This window comes from Schistocerca serialis, chromosome 5 (genome assembly GCF_023864345.2).
Source record: "Schistocerca serialis cubense isolate TAMUIC-IGC-003099 chromosome 5, iqSchSeri2.2, whole genome shotgun sequence".
NCBI classification, from domain to species: Eukaryota; Metazoa; Arthropoda; class Insecta; order Orthoptera; family Acrididae; genus Schistocerca; species Schistocerca serialis.
In genome coordinates this window covers 655,909,605-655,925,722 of record NC_064642.1, presented here as the reverse complement: position 1 = coordinate 655,925,722, position 16,118 = coordinate 655,909,605, and positions in this window count along the sequence as shown.

Sequence of the window (16,118 nt, the reverse complement as noted above, 5' to 3'; positions counted from 1 at the left end):
ATCGATACATACAAAGCGTAGGTTACTCGGAACGGGTTTGTCTTTGATTGAATTCTGCTCCAGTGTCGTTCTCAGATCACTATTGGCAGTAAACGTTACATCACATAATTGTTTCGTACTACAAAGTCAATTTTTGTCCAGTAGAGACTCTCTCTCAGGGTTCCATAATTCTAACACAATTACACCTGTTAGATTACTACACTCCTGGAAATTGAAATAAGAACACCGTGAATTCATTGTCCCAGGAAGGGGATACTTTATTGACACATTCCTGGGGTCAGATACATCACATCATCACACTGACAGAACCACAGGCACATAGACACAGGCAACAGTGCATGCACAATGTCGGCACTAGTACAGTGTATATCCACCTTTCGCAGCAATGCAGGCTGCTATTCTCCCATGGAGACGATCGTAGAGATGCTGGATGTAGTCCTGTGGAACGGCTTGCCATGCCATTTCCACCTGGCGCCTCAGTTGGACCAGCGTTCGTGCTGGACGTGCAGACCGCGTGAGACGACGCTTCATCCAGTCCCAAACATGCTCAATGGGGGACAGATCCGGAGATCTTGCTGGCCAGGGTAGTTGACTTACACCTTCTAGAGCACGTTGGGTGGCACGGGATACATGCGGAAGTGCATTGTCCTGTTGGAACAGCAAGTTCCCTTGCCGGTCTAGGAATGGTAGAACGATGGGTTCGATGACGGTTTGGATGTACCGTGCACTATTCAGTGTCCCCTCGACGATCACCAGTGGTGTACGGCCAGTGTAGGAGATCGCTCCCCACACCATGATGCCGGGTGTTGGCCCTGTGTGCCTCGGTCGTATGCAGTCCTGATTGTGGCGCTCACCTGCACGGCGCCAAACACGCATACGACCATCATTGGCACCAAGGCAGAAGCGACTCTCATCGCTGAAGACGACACGTCTCCATTCGTCCCTCCATTCACGCCTGTCGCGACACCACTGGAGGCGGGCTGCACGATGTTGGGGCGTGAGCGGAAGACGGCCTAACGGTGTGCGGGACCGTAGCCCAGCTTCATGGAGACGGTTGCGAATGGTCCTCGCCGATACCCCAGGAGCAATAGTGTCCCTAATTTGCTGGGAAGTGGCGGTGCGGTCCCCTACGGCACTGCGTAGGATCCTACAGTCTTGGCGTGCATCCGTGCGTCGCTGCGGTCCGGTCCCAGGTCGACGGGCACGTGCACCTTCCGCCGACGACTGGCGACAACATCGATGTACTGTGGAGACCTCACGCCCCACGTGTTGAGCAATTCAGCGGTACGTCCACCCGGCCTCCCGCATGCCCACTATATGCCCTCGCTCAAAGTCCGTCAACTGCACATACGGTTCACGTCCACACTGTCGCGGCATGCTACCAGTGTTAAAGACTGCGATGGAGCTCCGTATGCCACGGCAAACTGGCTGACACTGACGGCGGCGGTGCACAAATGCTGCGCAGCTAGCGCCATTCGACGGCCAACACCGCGGTTCCTGGTGTGTCCGCTGTGCCGTGCGTGTGATCATTGCTTGTACAGCCCTCTCGCGGTGTCCGGAGCAAGTATGGTGGGTCTGACACACCGGTGTCAATGTGTTCTTTTTTCCATTTCCAGGAGTGTATATGAGATCTCATCATTAATTGTACTTACTTACTACAAATGAAAAATGATTCAAGAAATTAGTCATTATTTTATCAACAAAAGGATTATTCATTGCTTGATGAGCATATAGTATTTTAATGACACTAATTGTCTGTAAACAAAGTCTTCAATTTGCATGCTATTGCTCAGTTTACTGATTCTACTTTCATGCTATGCTTAGTTATTTATGTTTTACTTCCTCAAAATTTTAAATACACACAAATTCTTTCTAAAGCTAACGTACTTATACTCTAAAACACAACTGAAATCTTCTCATAACTACTACTATTTACATCTGATAGGTCACTGAATAAATAATTTTACTATCCCACTTTAACATCTTTCAAATCTCTTTATCCACTAATTTCCTCCTCGACCAAGGGATGGAGTAAGATGCGCGACAGTGTGTTTTGTGGGGCATGACATCTATGTGATAGTGGTACCCCTTGATTATTCCTGGTCGGTCGGTAAATACCATGAAATATTCCGATAGCAGCTGCGTCAACTGTTGCTTTTGTATGTTGCTTAAACTTTCAGCTTCCTGTACTTTGGCTTGAAATGCATCAACATTTGTTTCAGAATTTCTATCTTCAATACTAGGATAATAGAGATCTGCCACATGTGAATAATCATCGAGGTGTAGTACCCAGGGGTTCCTACATTTGATATCTATTCGGTTGCAACATGGCACAAGTACCTCCTTCGGTTTCATCATAGACAACTCAATCCTCCTACCTTTATTAACTATGCTTAGTTTTCCCGAGGAGAGGTCGATCACTGCATCCCTCTCACGGAGAAAATCTACTCCCAGAATGCAGGCCACCTTTAACCCTTTAACACTGAGGAACGAGCTCACTATGGCTTCGCCCTCCTTACAAATCTCCACCTGCACCTGGTACTTAACTAATTGGCTCTGTGCACTTATAGCTCCAGACACTTTGCAATTATTAACCGGGAAATTCGGTATGCTACGTCCCTTCCCCAGCGCTTTAAACAATTCTGTACTCATTACACTCACTGAGGCACCTGTGTTGATGATTATATTCACGGCAACATAATTGATTTTCGCTTCTATTATGGCTTGCACATTTTCGTTGCTATCTTTCTTACATTCATGCGGTTCGGTCAGTAGATCTTTATCCATACTGATACCGTCGTTGTATCGCAGCATATGTATTCCAGGTATATTATTGTCATTCGTGTTGCTCTCACTCCACCCCTCGGCCAGCGATGGAGAGCATATCGTGGCCGATTCTAGTTTGTTGGATGGCCTGCTTGCGAGGTACTTGGACGGCTATTGTCCGCGACCTCTACTATGTGTACGTTTTGATTTGTAGGCCGCCACGACTGCGCAATAGGCGCGTTTTGCAGTGGTGGTCTGTTGTTATCGTACCGGTCATTACCTTGCCGTTCTGGGCTTGGTCGCTGATTCTGATTCCAATTTCGATTTCTGTCGCTGTATTTGCTATGCCACTGACCTCGCTCATTTTTCCAGCAGTTGGTCCCTGGCAGTCCGGAATCGTACCGGTCGTCAAATCGACGCTTTTTATTATGGGACGGTTGCCCATACCCGTTCTGACTTCTACTATTATTACCATTTTTTGAGTGCTCTTGCCACTTGTTACCGCCCCCACCATTTCCATGGTTGTGGTTTTGTGCATTATTATTTCTGTCATGTTTACACCCTGATCCATTATTCCGCGAGTGATCACACGCTGCTTTTGCGTCTTCCTGGATTAAGTCTATTGAATCTAGAACAGACAAGAAATGTTCCATGTCGTTCTCTGGTACGTGTATTAGTTTCTCTTTGATATGAATGGGTAAATGTGATTTTAGGAGTCTTTATGTCTCTTGGTGAGATAGGCTCACCCCAGTAGCGCGTCTTGTTTATATACTTCTCGAAATACCGTCTCAGATTCCCGAGACGGGGTGAGTACGGTTCTGAATTGTATACTTCTTTTCTTAGCCGCTCTTGTATACAAGGCGACCAGTACTTCGACAAAAACGCCCTTTCGAACTGTTCATACGTCGTGCAGCTGTCTGCTACTTCCGTAGCCCACAACGCTGCATCACCCTGAATGTATGACATTACGTATTGAATTTTCTGTGCTTCGTTCCAAACACTAGGCAAGATATTTTTAAAGCTTTTTATGAATACTACTGGGTGTACTGACTTCCGTTCAGTAGTAAACGTTTGGAACTGCCTATTTTTGATCAAACTTTCTTCAACCAATATTTTTGGACTATACTGGTTTGCTCCTGGGACATAGGCTGTGTGCTCCGAACCGAAGCTACAGCTCTTCGCATTATCGCCTAAAGATTCACCATTGTTGCGTCTCGTATAAGTTTGTGCGTTGCCAAAAACATTGGCTGTTGGCGACATAGTTTCATGTTCAAGATGTTTGCTGCTCTGTGCTAAACCCTTTTCCAAGTCGGATATCCGTTTGCTAATATTCACTTGCCACTGCGGAATATCCTCACTGAGTAGTTGTTTGATGGTTTGCAAGTCGTTCTGTACTTGACTATTTACTGCGGTACTGAACGATTCGGAATCTCTATCTGCCACGGCTGCTTGTACCTTAGAATTAATATTTTTGTCGATCTCGCTCTCCTTTGCTTCTAGCCAAGAGTTGAATTCGGTTTCAAGTTTAGTCGCTTGTTCGTTCCACTTCTGCTCTACAAGCTGTGTGGAATCTATTTCTAGCTTTTCTAATCGGTTGGCCAAGACACCTATCTCGTCTACAATGTTAGTGTTTGCTACTTGCAGGTTGTTGACCTGTACAGTCAACTCCTGCACAGCCTTAGGTATCGACTCATAATTCTGTTTCATACAGGCAATCTCTTTTTTCATAATTTCTAACGATTGCACAAGTTGCTGGTCCCGCTCAGCTTGCTGGCGATCCCGCTCAGCCTGCTAGGCAAGAAACTTTTCCTCTAACTGGCGATCCCGCTCAGCTTGCTGTGCGAGAAAGATCTCAATTTTTTCGTCCTTTTCAGCTTGTTGTTGCGCAAATTTTGACTGGTAATCCAGCACGCGCTCTAATATCGCCTGAAGTGAATACCCACCAGGCAGATTACCATTCTCTGGTTCCTGCTTTTCTGGGGGTGGTGCTATTTCTTTATCTAAATCTCCTTGAGCACTGGTGGGCGGTGGGATCACTTCCTGTGCCCCTGCCCCCACATTTTCGCATGGTATATCCTCAAAGAGAGTACTTGTACTGCTTAATGCACCTGTTTCTACATTTCCTGCGCTAACTAATGGCTGTTCCTCAGCATCCATATTGCTCGGACGTTGACTACGCAATTTAACCATATTCATAAATTACCTACTCGAACACTAGATCTGACAGGTTTGCCACTTGCGCACAAAATATGTTAATTTATCTACAATACACTGCACACTAACAATTACTATCTACACTCCACTTTGCCTGTCATAAACACTACCGTCAAACTACGCACACCACTAGCGATATGAGATCACTTCACTGGAGTTAAGCTTCTGCAAACAGGACAACTACATTGTAGTCTTAACTTTAGTTTATCTGATTTCGGGGTTCGGCTGCCCCCGGATTATGTAGTCGTTACAGTTTCTCAGTACTATCAGGATCGTTTCCTCTGACTCGCTTGCAGTGGTGCGTTTTTTCATGAAAGGATGTTTGTACATTCATTAATACATGGCATTAATCATGATACACATACATACATTAATCACTAAATACATACACGTATATAACAATAGACAATGAAAGAAAACACATAAAACAGTTATTTTCGTGGCCACTGCAAATTCGGGGCCCGCGTTTTTGGCGACGGTTTCGCGTCGTCTCTTTTCTATTTGTTTTACTATTACTTGCGTAACAACTAATGTATGAGATAAAATATGTTACTACGAAAAGAGACCCGAAATACCTTTTAGTGATGCTGTGCTATGCCTTTCTTTGGATCATTAATTTTCAACAAAACAAAATATATTATGTTCTTATTGTTCTGGATCTGGCTTTCTATTAAAGGAACATTTTTTCGTTACTGTAACTCGCCATAAAGTTCAACATATCTTCCTTACTTTATAGTTATTGAAAAGGTTAATGAAAATTACTTCGTTCTCAATACTGATGTTACAGTACGCAATGATTGTTCAGTATCATAATTTTGCAGTGGATTTTTGTTAACAGTAAAACAACAATAAGTACCACGACTAACACGAGAACATGAGACTATTATCGGAGAAAAAAGATGTTTTTACTATAAGGTTGCCAGACCAGAACTACGCACAGCAAGATTTCTTTTATGTTATGAAAGTAAATTATCTTTTTGCACTGTTAGTAATATATTATCAGCAGCCCGCATCAACCTGTAAAACACATCATAAAATCTGCTGCACTGCTCTGCAATTCCGAAGCTGAAAGAAATAATTTTACTTCACTATTACCTGCCCGCTTCCTTGCGGTATGATAGATTTTATGTAATGCAATTTGAATGCGCCGCGGCAACGGCTCGTTCGTTCGTAGCGCAGCTCTGCACCACGGATAATATTTAAATAACTGAAAATGTCTCAAAGGGATGGGATAAAATACCAGGCAAGCTTATTACAAATCATAATGCAAGGTTTCACTAAGTAACTCTATTCAAAACATTTAAACAATTCAATTAATTACACACCTTTCCAAAACTTTACTTAGTGGCGTCCCTCTTACAAACTTGACAAAAGAATGCTACGCTAGCGTACAATATAACGTCACAGGCTAACCTACTCAAATAACTCCAAGAAGTCGACAGAGAAATTAATGGTCGTTCTGTATTATTTATACTAGTCACATATTCTCATCTTTGTTTGATATTTATCGTCTGTGGCGGTTTCAGTACTCGCCGACACAGATATTATCTAAAGTAAATTAAAAAAAAAACATTACATAATTTTATACAAGAACAAAACATGACACACAATGTTTTCTCTTTATTACATAATATGTCTTTTGCTAAGAGACGTTACAACGTGTACTGACAGGGTGTTCGATGTAGTTGAGAAACAGCTGAGAGAACTGGAGTCCACCAAAGTACCTTCTCAGTATTATCATGTGTTGGACCAACATTGAACTTATCTGATATCTGAGAAAGAGTGGGAAGTTCACAATATGAAATCCACGAGCAACAAAGTCATTAAAAATAGTTAAATTTTAAAATACATGGAACAACAATTCTCATATACTAGACGGCTGAAAAAAATCTTGTTGTGTGCAAAGAGAAAGAACACATATTATGGCACTCTAATCTTGATTGAAGTGCTGAAAAGGAAGTCACGAACTTCAGACAGATGGACAATACTCCATTAATAAGATTAGAAAATAAAGCCAGTGCTAAGGAAACTGAAGGTGCAAAGAAACTAAACTAATTTAAACTCTTCAGATAAAGCAAAAATGTATTGTGTAGGACTTCTTCAAGGTCACAGTAACAATGACATAATAATAATGAAGCTGAACATTATGATGAAACAATTTACTACTAGGATTATATAAATTATCTTGAAGTTATTCACAAATAACAGACTATTGGCCATTTGGCCATTTTGAAATAACAGACTATTGGCCACTTTAAAACTACGATACTGTATTCAGTTTTATGCTCGGATGATTTCCTGCCCCATCCGTCCCTACTCTGAGCCTGTGCTCTGTCTCTAACGACCTCATTGTCGACAGGACGTTAAATACTAATCTCCTCCTCCTACTTAATTGGTGATCCCTTGATGAATCAGAACATGCCCTACCAACTGATCCCTTCTTCAAGTCAAGTTGTGCCACAAATTCCTCTTCTCCCCAATTCTGTTCAGTACTTTCATGACCTCCTTACCTAACCTTCAGCAATCTTCTGTAGCACCACATTTCGAAAGCTGCTATTCTCTTCTTGTCTAAACTATTTAACGTCCATGTTTCACTTCCACACAGGCTACATTCCATAGAAATACTTTCGTAAAATACTTCCTGATACTTAAATCTATACTCTTCTTCGGAAACGCTTTCCTTGCCATAGCCAGTCTACATTTTATATCCTCCTTACTTCAACCATCATCAGTTATTTCGCTCCGCAAATAGCAAAACTCATCTACCACTTTAAGTGTCTCATTTCCTAATCTAATTTCCTCAGCATCACCTGATTTAAATCGATTACATTCCATTATCCTTGTCTGGCTTTTGTTGATGTTCGTCTTATATCCTCCTTTCAAGATACTGTCCATTCCGTTCAACTGCTCTTCCAGGTCCTTTGCTGTCTCTGACTGAATTACAATCTCATCGGCGAACCTCAAAATTTTTATTTCTTCTCCATGGATTTTAATTCCTACTCCGAATTTTTCTTTTGTTTCCTTTACTGCTTTCTCAATATACAGATTTAACAACATTGGGGATAGGCTACAACCCTGTCTCACTCCCTTCCCTATAGGATCCTTTGCCTTGGCCTAGAAAACAAAATTTGCCAAGAAGCAAAGTTTCAAACTTCAAGTTTGAAACTTTGCTTCTTGCCAAATTTTGTTTTCTAGGCCAATGCAAAGGATCCTATAGGTTTTGATGAGTCAGTTTGCGAATACCAAGAAAGTGATATAAATGGCTGTATCTTTTGACTACACTGGCTTAGAAACTTCCTTTTTTTACACCACTAAGGGACCTCAGTATGTGACATAAATTTCAAGTTGATACCTCTACCCGTGCGTGAGAAAATGGCTTTTAACAGTCGGACAGATGGACAACTGACATGTGGTAGATGGAAAATGAGGTGAGGAAATTGGAGAACGTATTTTCAGGGTTACAACAAGAAGTGAAGAGCAAAGGTGTATCGGAAAAGCGCAGAATAGTTAGTGTATGTCTTATAAATAATTAAGGGTGCAAATGCAGAAGGCAATAGGTACAGTACCATATACCTTGAAATGGTGACAGTGATGTTTGTTAGATGACGGGTGGAAGATACCGAAAACTGTATTTAGAACTGTGAATGACAGTGTTAACTAGGAGCTAAATTGTATCATAAAGAGAACGAAGGAAATAGCAAAACGTAACAGAGTAGTTATAGAAGACCATACCATGCAGTTATCAGTTTTGGAACAAGGGCTATTAAACATTACATACTTGTTATGGAAATTGAAAGCAGAGGTAATGGAGTATTGATACCATGAATCAAGACCTAAGGATTACACAGGCCCAAAAGGATTCGTTGGACATGGAGGTTATAATTTCGAGGAAGGTACAATCATTAGACAACATCATATGGCAAGCACAAGTAGTAATGATAAACCTAGTCTACAAGGGGCCATTCGCCATGCAGTACACAGAGAGCTAAGTTCAGCACTGTTGGCACTGGAGCAGTATCCAGTAGGTTTACAAAAGGTGTACAAGGAGTTACCACCAGAATTGGAACTTGTTGCAGAACTGAGCAATCAGAATTTACCACTATACTATCACATAGCAATGTGGAAGTTAAGACAGACCAAGCATGACTATATGTGTTGGTTCAGTTCCCAATTGCTAATGGTCACAGGGAGTTTAGGTGTTTCATCATTCAGCCCAATTCATTAAGCTGGGGAACAACAAAAATTCGTACAGATAAGAACATAAGGAATATTACTAATCTGAGAGGATGAGAATAGGAACGTGGTAAGTCTCCTGGACGAGGGAAGTATTGAGTACTGTCACTATTTTTTGAGTACTACTGAGGAAAATAGCAGCTAGCCATAGTAACTGAAGAAGTCATAAGCGCCCAGTCAACCATGCCAGGTGCCAGAGCGATATAGATCAGCACACAGTCACCATGAGTCTGGGCCTCCGCTACTGATAGGCTATCTTCTGGCACTAAGTCCTTCTCCCTGAACTTCCTCCTGGTGAGCTGCCAGCAGGCTCATTTCTGCAGCATCCAGGTTCCTGCCCTCAGGAGCAGCAGATTGTGACCAGAGCAATTCAGCAGCTCACCCTCCTATGCATATTCAGGAATCCTGGAACCATGCACCTCCACTCACAGGAGTTAGTTTCACCTCCAGAGCCTGTCATCCCCTGCAAGAATTCAGGCAGACTTCAGTGTCACTGACGCTTACAACAAACAGTCCTGGCGAGCCTGATAGGAGCAAATACTGTCGAGCTGGCTCCTGGGCACCAGCCTTCCTGGGTACTGAAGTTGCAGTTGGTCTCCCAGCGAAACGCTGGCCACAGCAATGCTCCATGGGTCATCTATGCCAACCACTAAAGAGGTGTGTGGCGACCACATCCCTGCACCAGAAATGTAGTAAAGAATCTCAATAAAATGTTTTACTTTCTAACTCTGTTTTCATGAGCTGCCAATGGCCTGCACCCCCACCAAAACCGACCACCACAACCCAACCCTGCACAGTCGTGACTCTTCACCCTGGCCCACTACAGTAAATATTATCACAATCTTTATTAGGCATTTACATTCATTGACAGCCAACTGCATCCCAAACTATTATCTTTCAATCTAACCTAGACCTCAGGCTGCACCACAGATCAGTCTGTCAACGTAACCAAGATTTCAGAGGGTTTACAGTCGTACACTCCAGCCTGAATATGTGTTTTTCTCACATTTTGGTCGTTGTAATTGTGTAAACAAACAGCAATAGGCCAATGTCACATGCCTGTTTCATATTTCTGTATATAATTTCTTAGAATCCAGGTCATTTACATGTGGCATTCTGATAAACAGAGCTGAGTGAGGAATTATTAACAGATTTAGACAACACTCACAAATCTAAAGTGTAAGACTCATATAAATGCAAGTAATTGGTTATCACAATTTATCTGTTACATCAGGTCCAGTTTAATGTGGAACAAGACATCTGAAATAAATTACGAAATTTTCGACTCATTCAATTAATGTGTTTTAGTGCAGTAAGTAACCAGGCACAATTTTTCCATATTCTTTTAAAGGACATTGAAACACTAAGAATAATGTAGTCAGAGCACTTCCAGAAGTTCTATAGAAGAATTAACCAAAATCTTAAGATAACTTTACAGAGGACTTTTGAAACAATCATTAAAATTCTTCTCCTTTACAATTTATTACTGTATTTCATACGATGCAAGAACCTACATAAGCTGCATTAGTTCTTGAAAAGCTGATGGCCTGTTTGTGCATACAAAGTTTCTCTTTATCACACACAAAGCATTTACTGCAATCTGCCAGTATGAATCCAGACCATACTGATGTCATAAATATTACCAATATGCCATCAGGGACGTTAGCTAATCCGCAGACACAATTCCATGGCAGCCTTGAGATGCAGTAGTAGTGCGAAAGTGAAGCTTTCAATCCTGTTTTGTTTTTATTTTTAGATTTAGTCAAGGTCACATATGATGTAAGTGTAGCATGTGCTTTAGTTAATTTCATAATACTGCTCTGCAAACAAGTTATCATTCATTGGTTGCACCAATAATGAGACTATTGAATCTACAAGGGATTAGAGTTAGACTAAGAGTATCTGCAAGTTTCTGAAGACACAAATAAATTTTCTGTTTCCACTTAATTGTAATATTTATACTCAATGACTCAACTAAAATTTTTTGTTACTTTACTGAAATTAAATAGCCTTGAAAATATTGACTGTTCTGCAGTATTATGAATCATGGCAAGTCTTTACTCTAATTTACAATACTTTCACAACACCCTACATTACTTCAAATTATCCTGCATTAATTTATTACAAATAAGTGGTTGCAAGGAATTGCTGAGGGATAGCCTGAGAGTTCTATGACAATGCTACAGAACATTTTGCCATTTTAGAAAGTACTTATTTACTTATTTGGAGACAAAACTCATTTTTTTGCCATGGCGATATTCACATACACAAACATACAACTAAACTCTTATGCCTTCAGATGAATGAAGGCAGATCAATCTAGTGACAGTAACTCCACATCTTGGATGGCGATTAGGGAAGGTGCATGAGGCCAGTAAATTAAGAGCTTTTAACTTTACTGACTGTCAGGACAGCCCATAGAGTGGACCCACAGACCAGTTCAATAGCAATTGCGATGGTGGGTGGGGGGTGGTGAACTTGCAAGTTTTCATTGCCTGTAGAAATGAGACTTTAATTACTGATCGAAAATAAAGCATTTCTGTACGCAATTTCAGTTAAAAGAGAAGTGTATCAGTGCCAAACCACTTTCTTCGCGGGCCAGAGTGGCCGAGTGGACCTAGGCACTACAGTCTGGAACTGCGCGACCGCTACGGTCGCAGGTTCGAATCCTGCCTCGGGCAAGGAAGTGTGTGATGTCCTTAGTTTAGTTAGGTTTAAGTAGTTCTAAGTTCTAGGGGACTGATGACCTCAGAAGTCAAGTCCCATAGTGCTCAGAGCCGTTTGAATCATTTGATTTGAACTACTTTCTTCATCTTCCTCTTAGTGTCACATTTCAAAGTGAGTTTCTGATATATATACAGTCCTGGAAATTGAAATAAGAACACCGTGAATTCATTGTCCCAGGAAGGGGAAACTTTATTGACACATTCCTGGGGTCAGATACATCACATCATCACACTGACAGAACCACAGGCACATAGACACAGGCAACAGAGCATGCACAATGTCGGCACTAGTACAGTGTATATCCACCTTTCGCAGCAATGCAGGCTGCTATTCTCCCATGGAGACGATCGTAGAGATGCTGGATGTAGTCCTGTGGAACGGCTTGCCATGCCATTTCCACCTGGCGCCTCAGTTGGACCAGCGTTCGTGCTGGACGTGCAGACCGCGTGAGACGACGCTTCATCCAGTCCCAAACATGCTCAATGGGGGACAGATCCGGAGATCTTGCTGGCCAGGGTAGTTGACTTACACCTTCTAGAGCACGTTGGGTGGCACGCGATACATGCGGACGTGCATTGTCCTGTTGGAACAGCAAGTTCCCTTGCCGGTCTAGGAATGGTAGAATGATGTGTTCGATGACGGTTTGGATGTACCGTGCACTATTCAGTGCCCCTCGACGATCACCAGTGGTGTACGGCCAGTGTAGGAGATCGCTCCCCACACTATGATGCCGGGTGTTGGCCCTGTGTGCCTCGGTCGTATGCAGTCCTGATTGTGGCGCTCACCTGCACGGCGCCAAACACGCATACGACCATCATTGGCACCAAGGCAGAAGCGACTCTCATCGCTGAAGACGACACGTCTCCATTCGTCCCTCCATTCACGCCTGTCGCGACACCACTGGAGGCGGGCTGCACGATGCTGGGGCGTGAGCGGAAGACGGCCTAACGGTGTGCGGGACCGTAGCCCAGCTTCATGGAGACGGTTGCGAATGGTCCTCGCCGATACCCCAGGAGCAACAGTGTCCCTAATTTGCTGGGAAGTGGCGGTGCGGTCCCGTACGGCACTGCGTAGGATCCTACGGTCTTGGCGTGCATCCGTGCGTCGCTGCGGTCCGGTCCCAGGTCGACGGGCACGTGCACCTTCCGCCGACCACTGGCGACAACATCGATGTACTGTGGAGACCTCACGCCCCACGTGTTGAGCAATTCGGCGGTACGTCCACCCGGCCTCCCACATGCCCACTATACGCCCTCGCTCAAAGTCCGTCAACTGCACATATGGTTCACGTCCACGCTGTCGCGGCATGCTACCAGTGTTAAAGACTGCGATGGAGCTCCGTATGCCACGGCAAACTGGCTGACACTGACGGCGGCGGTGCACAAATGCTGCGCAGCTAGCGCCATTCGACGGCCAACACCGCGGTTCCTGGTGTGTCCGCTGTGCCGTGCGTGTGATCATTGCTTGTACAGCCCTCTCGCAGTGTCTGGAGCAAGTATGGTGGGTCTGACACACCGGTGTCAATGTGTTCTTTTTTCCATTTCCAGGAGTGTACTTACAACATTACATGAGGCTGCCAAAATCATTTTGTAAACCGAGTTTCCAATACTGGTTCATATATTTTCTATCTAAACACTCAAATATCAATTTTTGAAATGTGGTTCTCGTTGCTGGATTTCCATTCCTACAATCGATCTTCGCTCTTACGTAAACATTAAACATTCTTAGGTTATAATTTTCTCTTTTTTACAAAATGCCAGCTAATCTGGATGGAGTAACTTTTTGAGCATTGGAGAAGAAATATTAGACTGAGCAAGAAGTTATCCTCTGCTTACTTAATAGAATAGAGGTAACCATTTAGCTGACAAAGCTGGAAGTCATTACAGGTGATTGTCAGAGATCTTTCGCGTAAAATAAGATCAAGAAACTCATTGTTTGACCAGACTAGCAAAACCAATTCAGGCCTTAATGTGTGTGGCAAAGAAGATGGCAAGAAACTGTTCCTGTTCTTTGATTTTCGTGTTCCGCAAGTTGTGTCACATACAAAAGTAGCATAAGATTCAAATGAGCTTCCTAGTAGAGAACAAATATCCTAACAATTCAGAAGACAATAAATGTCACTTTTCTAGATGGATTGAATTATTTCAAGTCGAAGGAGGAGTTTTATTGTAAATATGTGATAAAAAGGAAGCCCAGTCTTTACCAAATCACCTGGCTCTTTGATAAACAGGATTTTCTAGATAAATTATAAGTTCTGTTAATCAACATTAATAAGTTAATAAAGTTGGTTAGTTAGTTAATTAGTTAGTTACTTTCATATTCAGTGGATCATTCACATCATAAATCATAATGATCTGGAATCAATCATTTTATAGTCACATCGCAAATTAATTTCTAAATATGGCTACATGCTGAAAATTTATTAGATCCTTTTATTTTTTTATGTTATTATTACTATTAAAGACATGGATGTGAGTTAATAACTTTAACAAGCAGCTGTTATGCATTATACTAAGAGAGATTCTTCTTAGGAATAAAAGGAGTGCTCAAGGAGAAACTTTTTCAGTTTGTTTTTAAATTATATTTTACTGTCTGTCAGGTACGTTATCAGTACTTTTAGCTGTGGCATTGCACGTCCCATTTTGTGGTAAAGACAGCCTTAACGTTGAGAAACGACGCCATTTTCCTTTTGTAGTATAACTGTGTAAATCTGTTCATCATTGTTCCTTCTGAACTGCAGTGGATTACTTACAACAAATTTCATGAAGGAATAAGTATACTGTGAAGCTGATGTCTACAAGATTATTGTGGGTGATTACCATATATTATTCTTACAACACTTTTCTCAGCAATTCTTATACATTACTTAATCCAGAATAATATTCCATATGAGATTATCGAATGAAAATATCTCAATTTCCTGATTTGTCTCTCCCCATGATTTACAGTGATTCTAAGTGCAAATGTTGTTGAACTAGGTTGGTTTAGGCTTTCCAAAATGTGCTCTTTTCCTGTTTAAATTGAATTCTGAAGCTGCCACCCTGTTTATTATTTTCTCACCATATGTTGCTCTTATCATTGGTGTAGTACACCTAGACATGCAAAACTGAATATGCTGTGTCTTTTTAAATTTGAGAGCGAGACCATCCACAGAAAACCAGTCAATCATACATTTAAGAATCGTGTTTAAAATGTTTGCTGTTGCAGTGTACATGCTTGGATTAGTTACAATACTAGTGTTATCTGCAAAATCAATTTATTCTTCTTATTGTATATTAGAGGGAAGATCGTTTACAAATGTGATGAACAAAAAGAGACCTATGACTGAGCCTTGGGAAACCCCAAATGTGATTCCTCACCAGAAAGAATCATGTCCATGGACTATATTGGTTAAATTACTAGTACAACTTTCTGCATTTTTTGGTTAGTTATGACACCTATTGCTTGGCTTCACCGTCATTTCCATAAAACTTCAGTTTATCTAGAAGAATATTGTGACTCAGTCAAATACTTTAGATTAGTCATAGAAAATACCAACCAGCGCTATTTTATTAACAGTACTTGTACAATTCGGTGAGTGAATATGTATATTGCATTCTCAGTAGAGTAACTCTTTTGAAATCCAAACTGTGATGCACTTAGGATATTGTTGTTGCTCAGGTGAGATACGGTTCTAGAATACAACACCTTTCCAAAAATTTTGGGGTATGATGAAGTAGTGAAACAGGTTAGTAGTTGTTGACACCTTTCTTATCACCTTCCTTAAAGAGGTGTTTAACAACAGAATATTTCAGTCTCTCCAGAAAAATGCCTTGATTTAATGATACATTATACATTTCATATATGGGAATATATTATATGGGAAGAAGGCTTTAGTGTGCCACTGGAGACACCATCAAATCCAGATGGTCTTTTATTTTTGAGTAAATACATAATTTTTGTTAATTTCAGAAGGTGAACTTGGCAAAAAATTCGTTTGACTGAATTTTATTAGAATTTCTTTTCCGACATAATGCTGCGAATTTCTCTTAAACTGCTTGTCCCTATACTTTCTACTATTTAATAAATGATTATTAAACACATTTTCTACTTGTGACTCATCATTTATAGCTCTTTAAAAATGATGTTATCCTGTTCAGTGGTTGATTGTCCTGTCTCTTATTTCATTACATTCTATA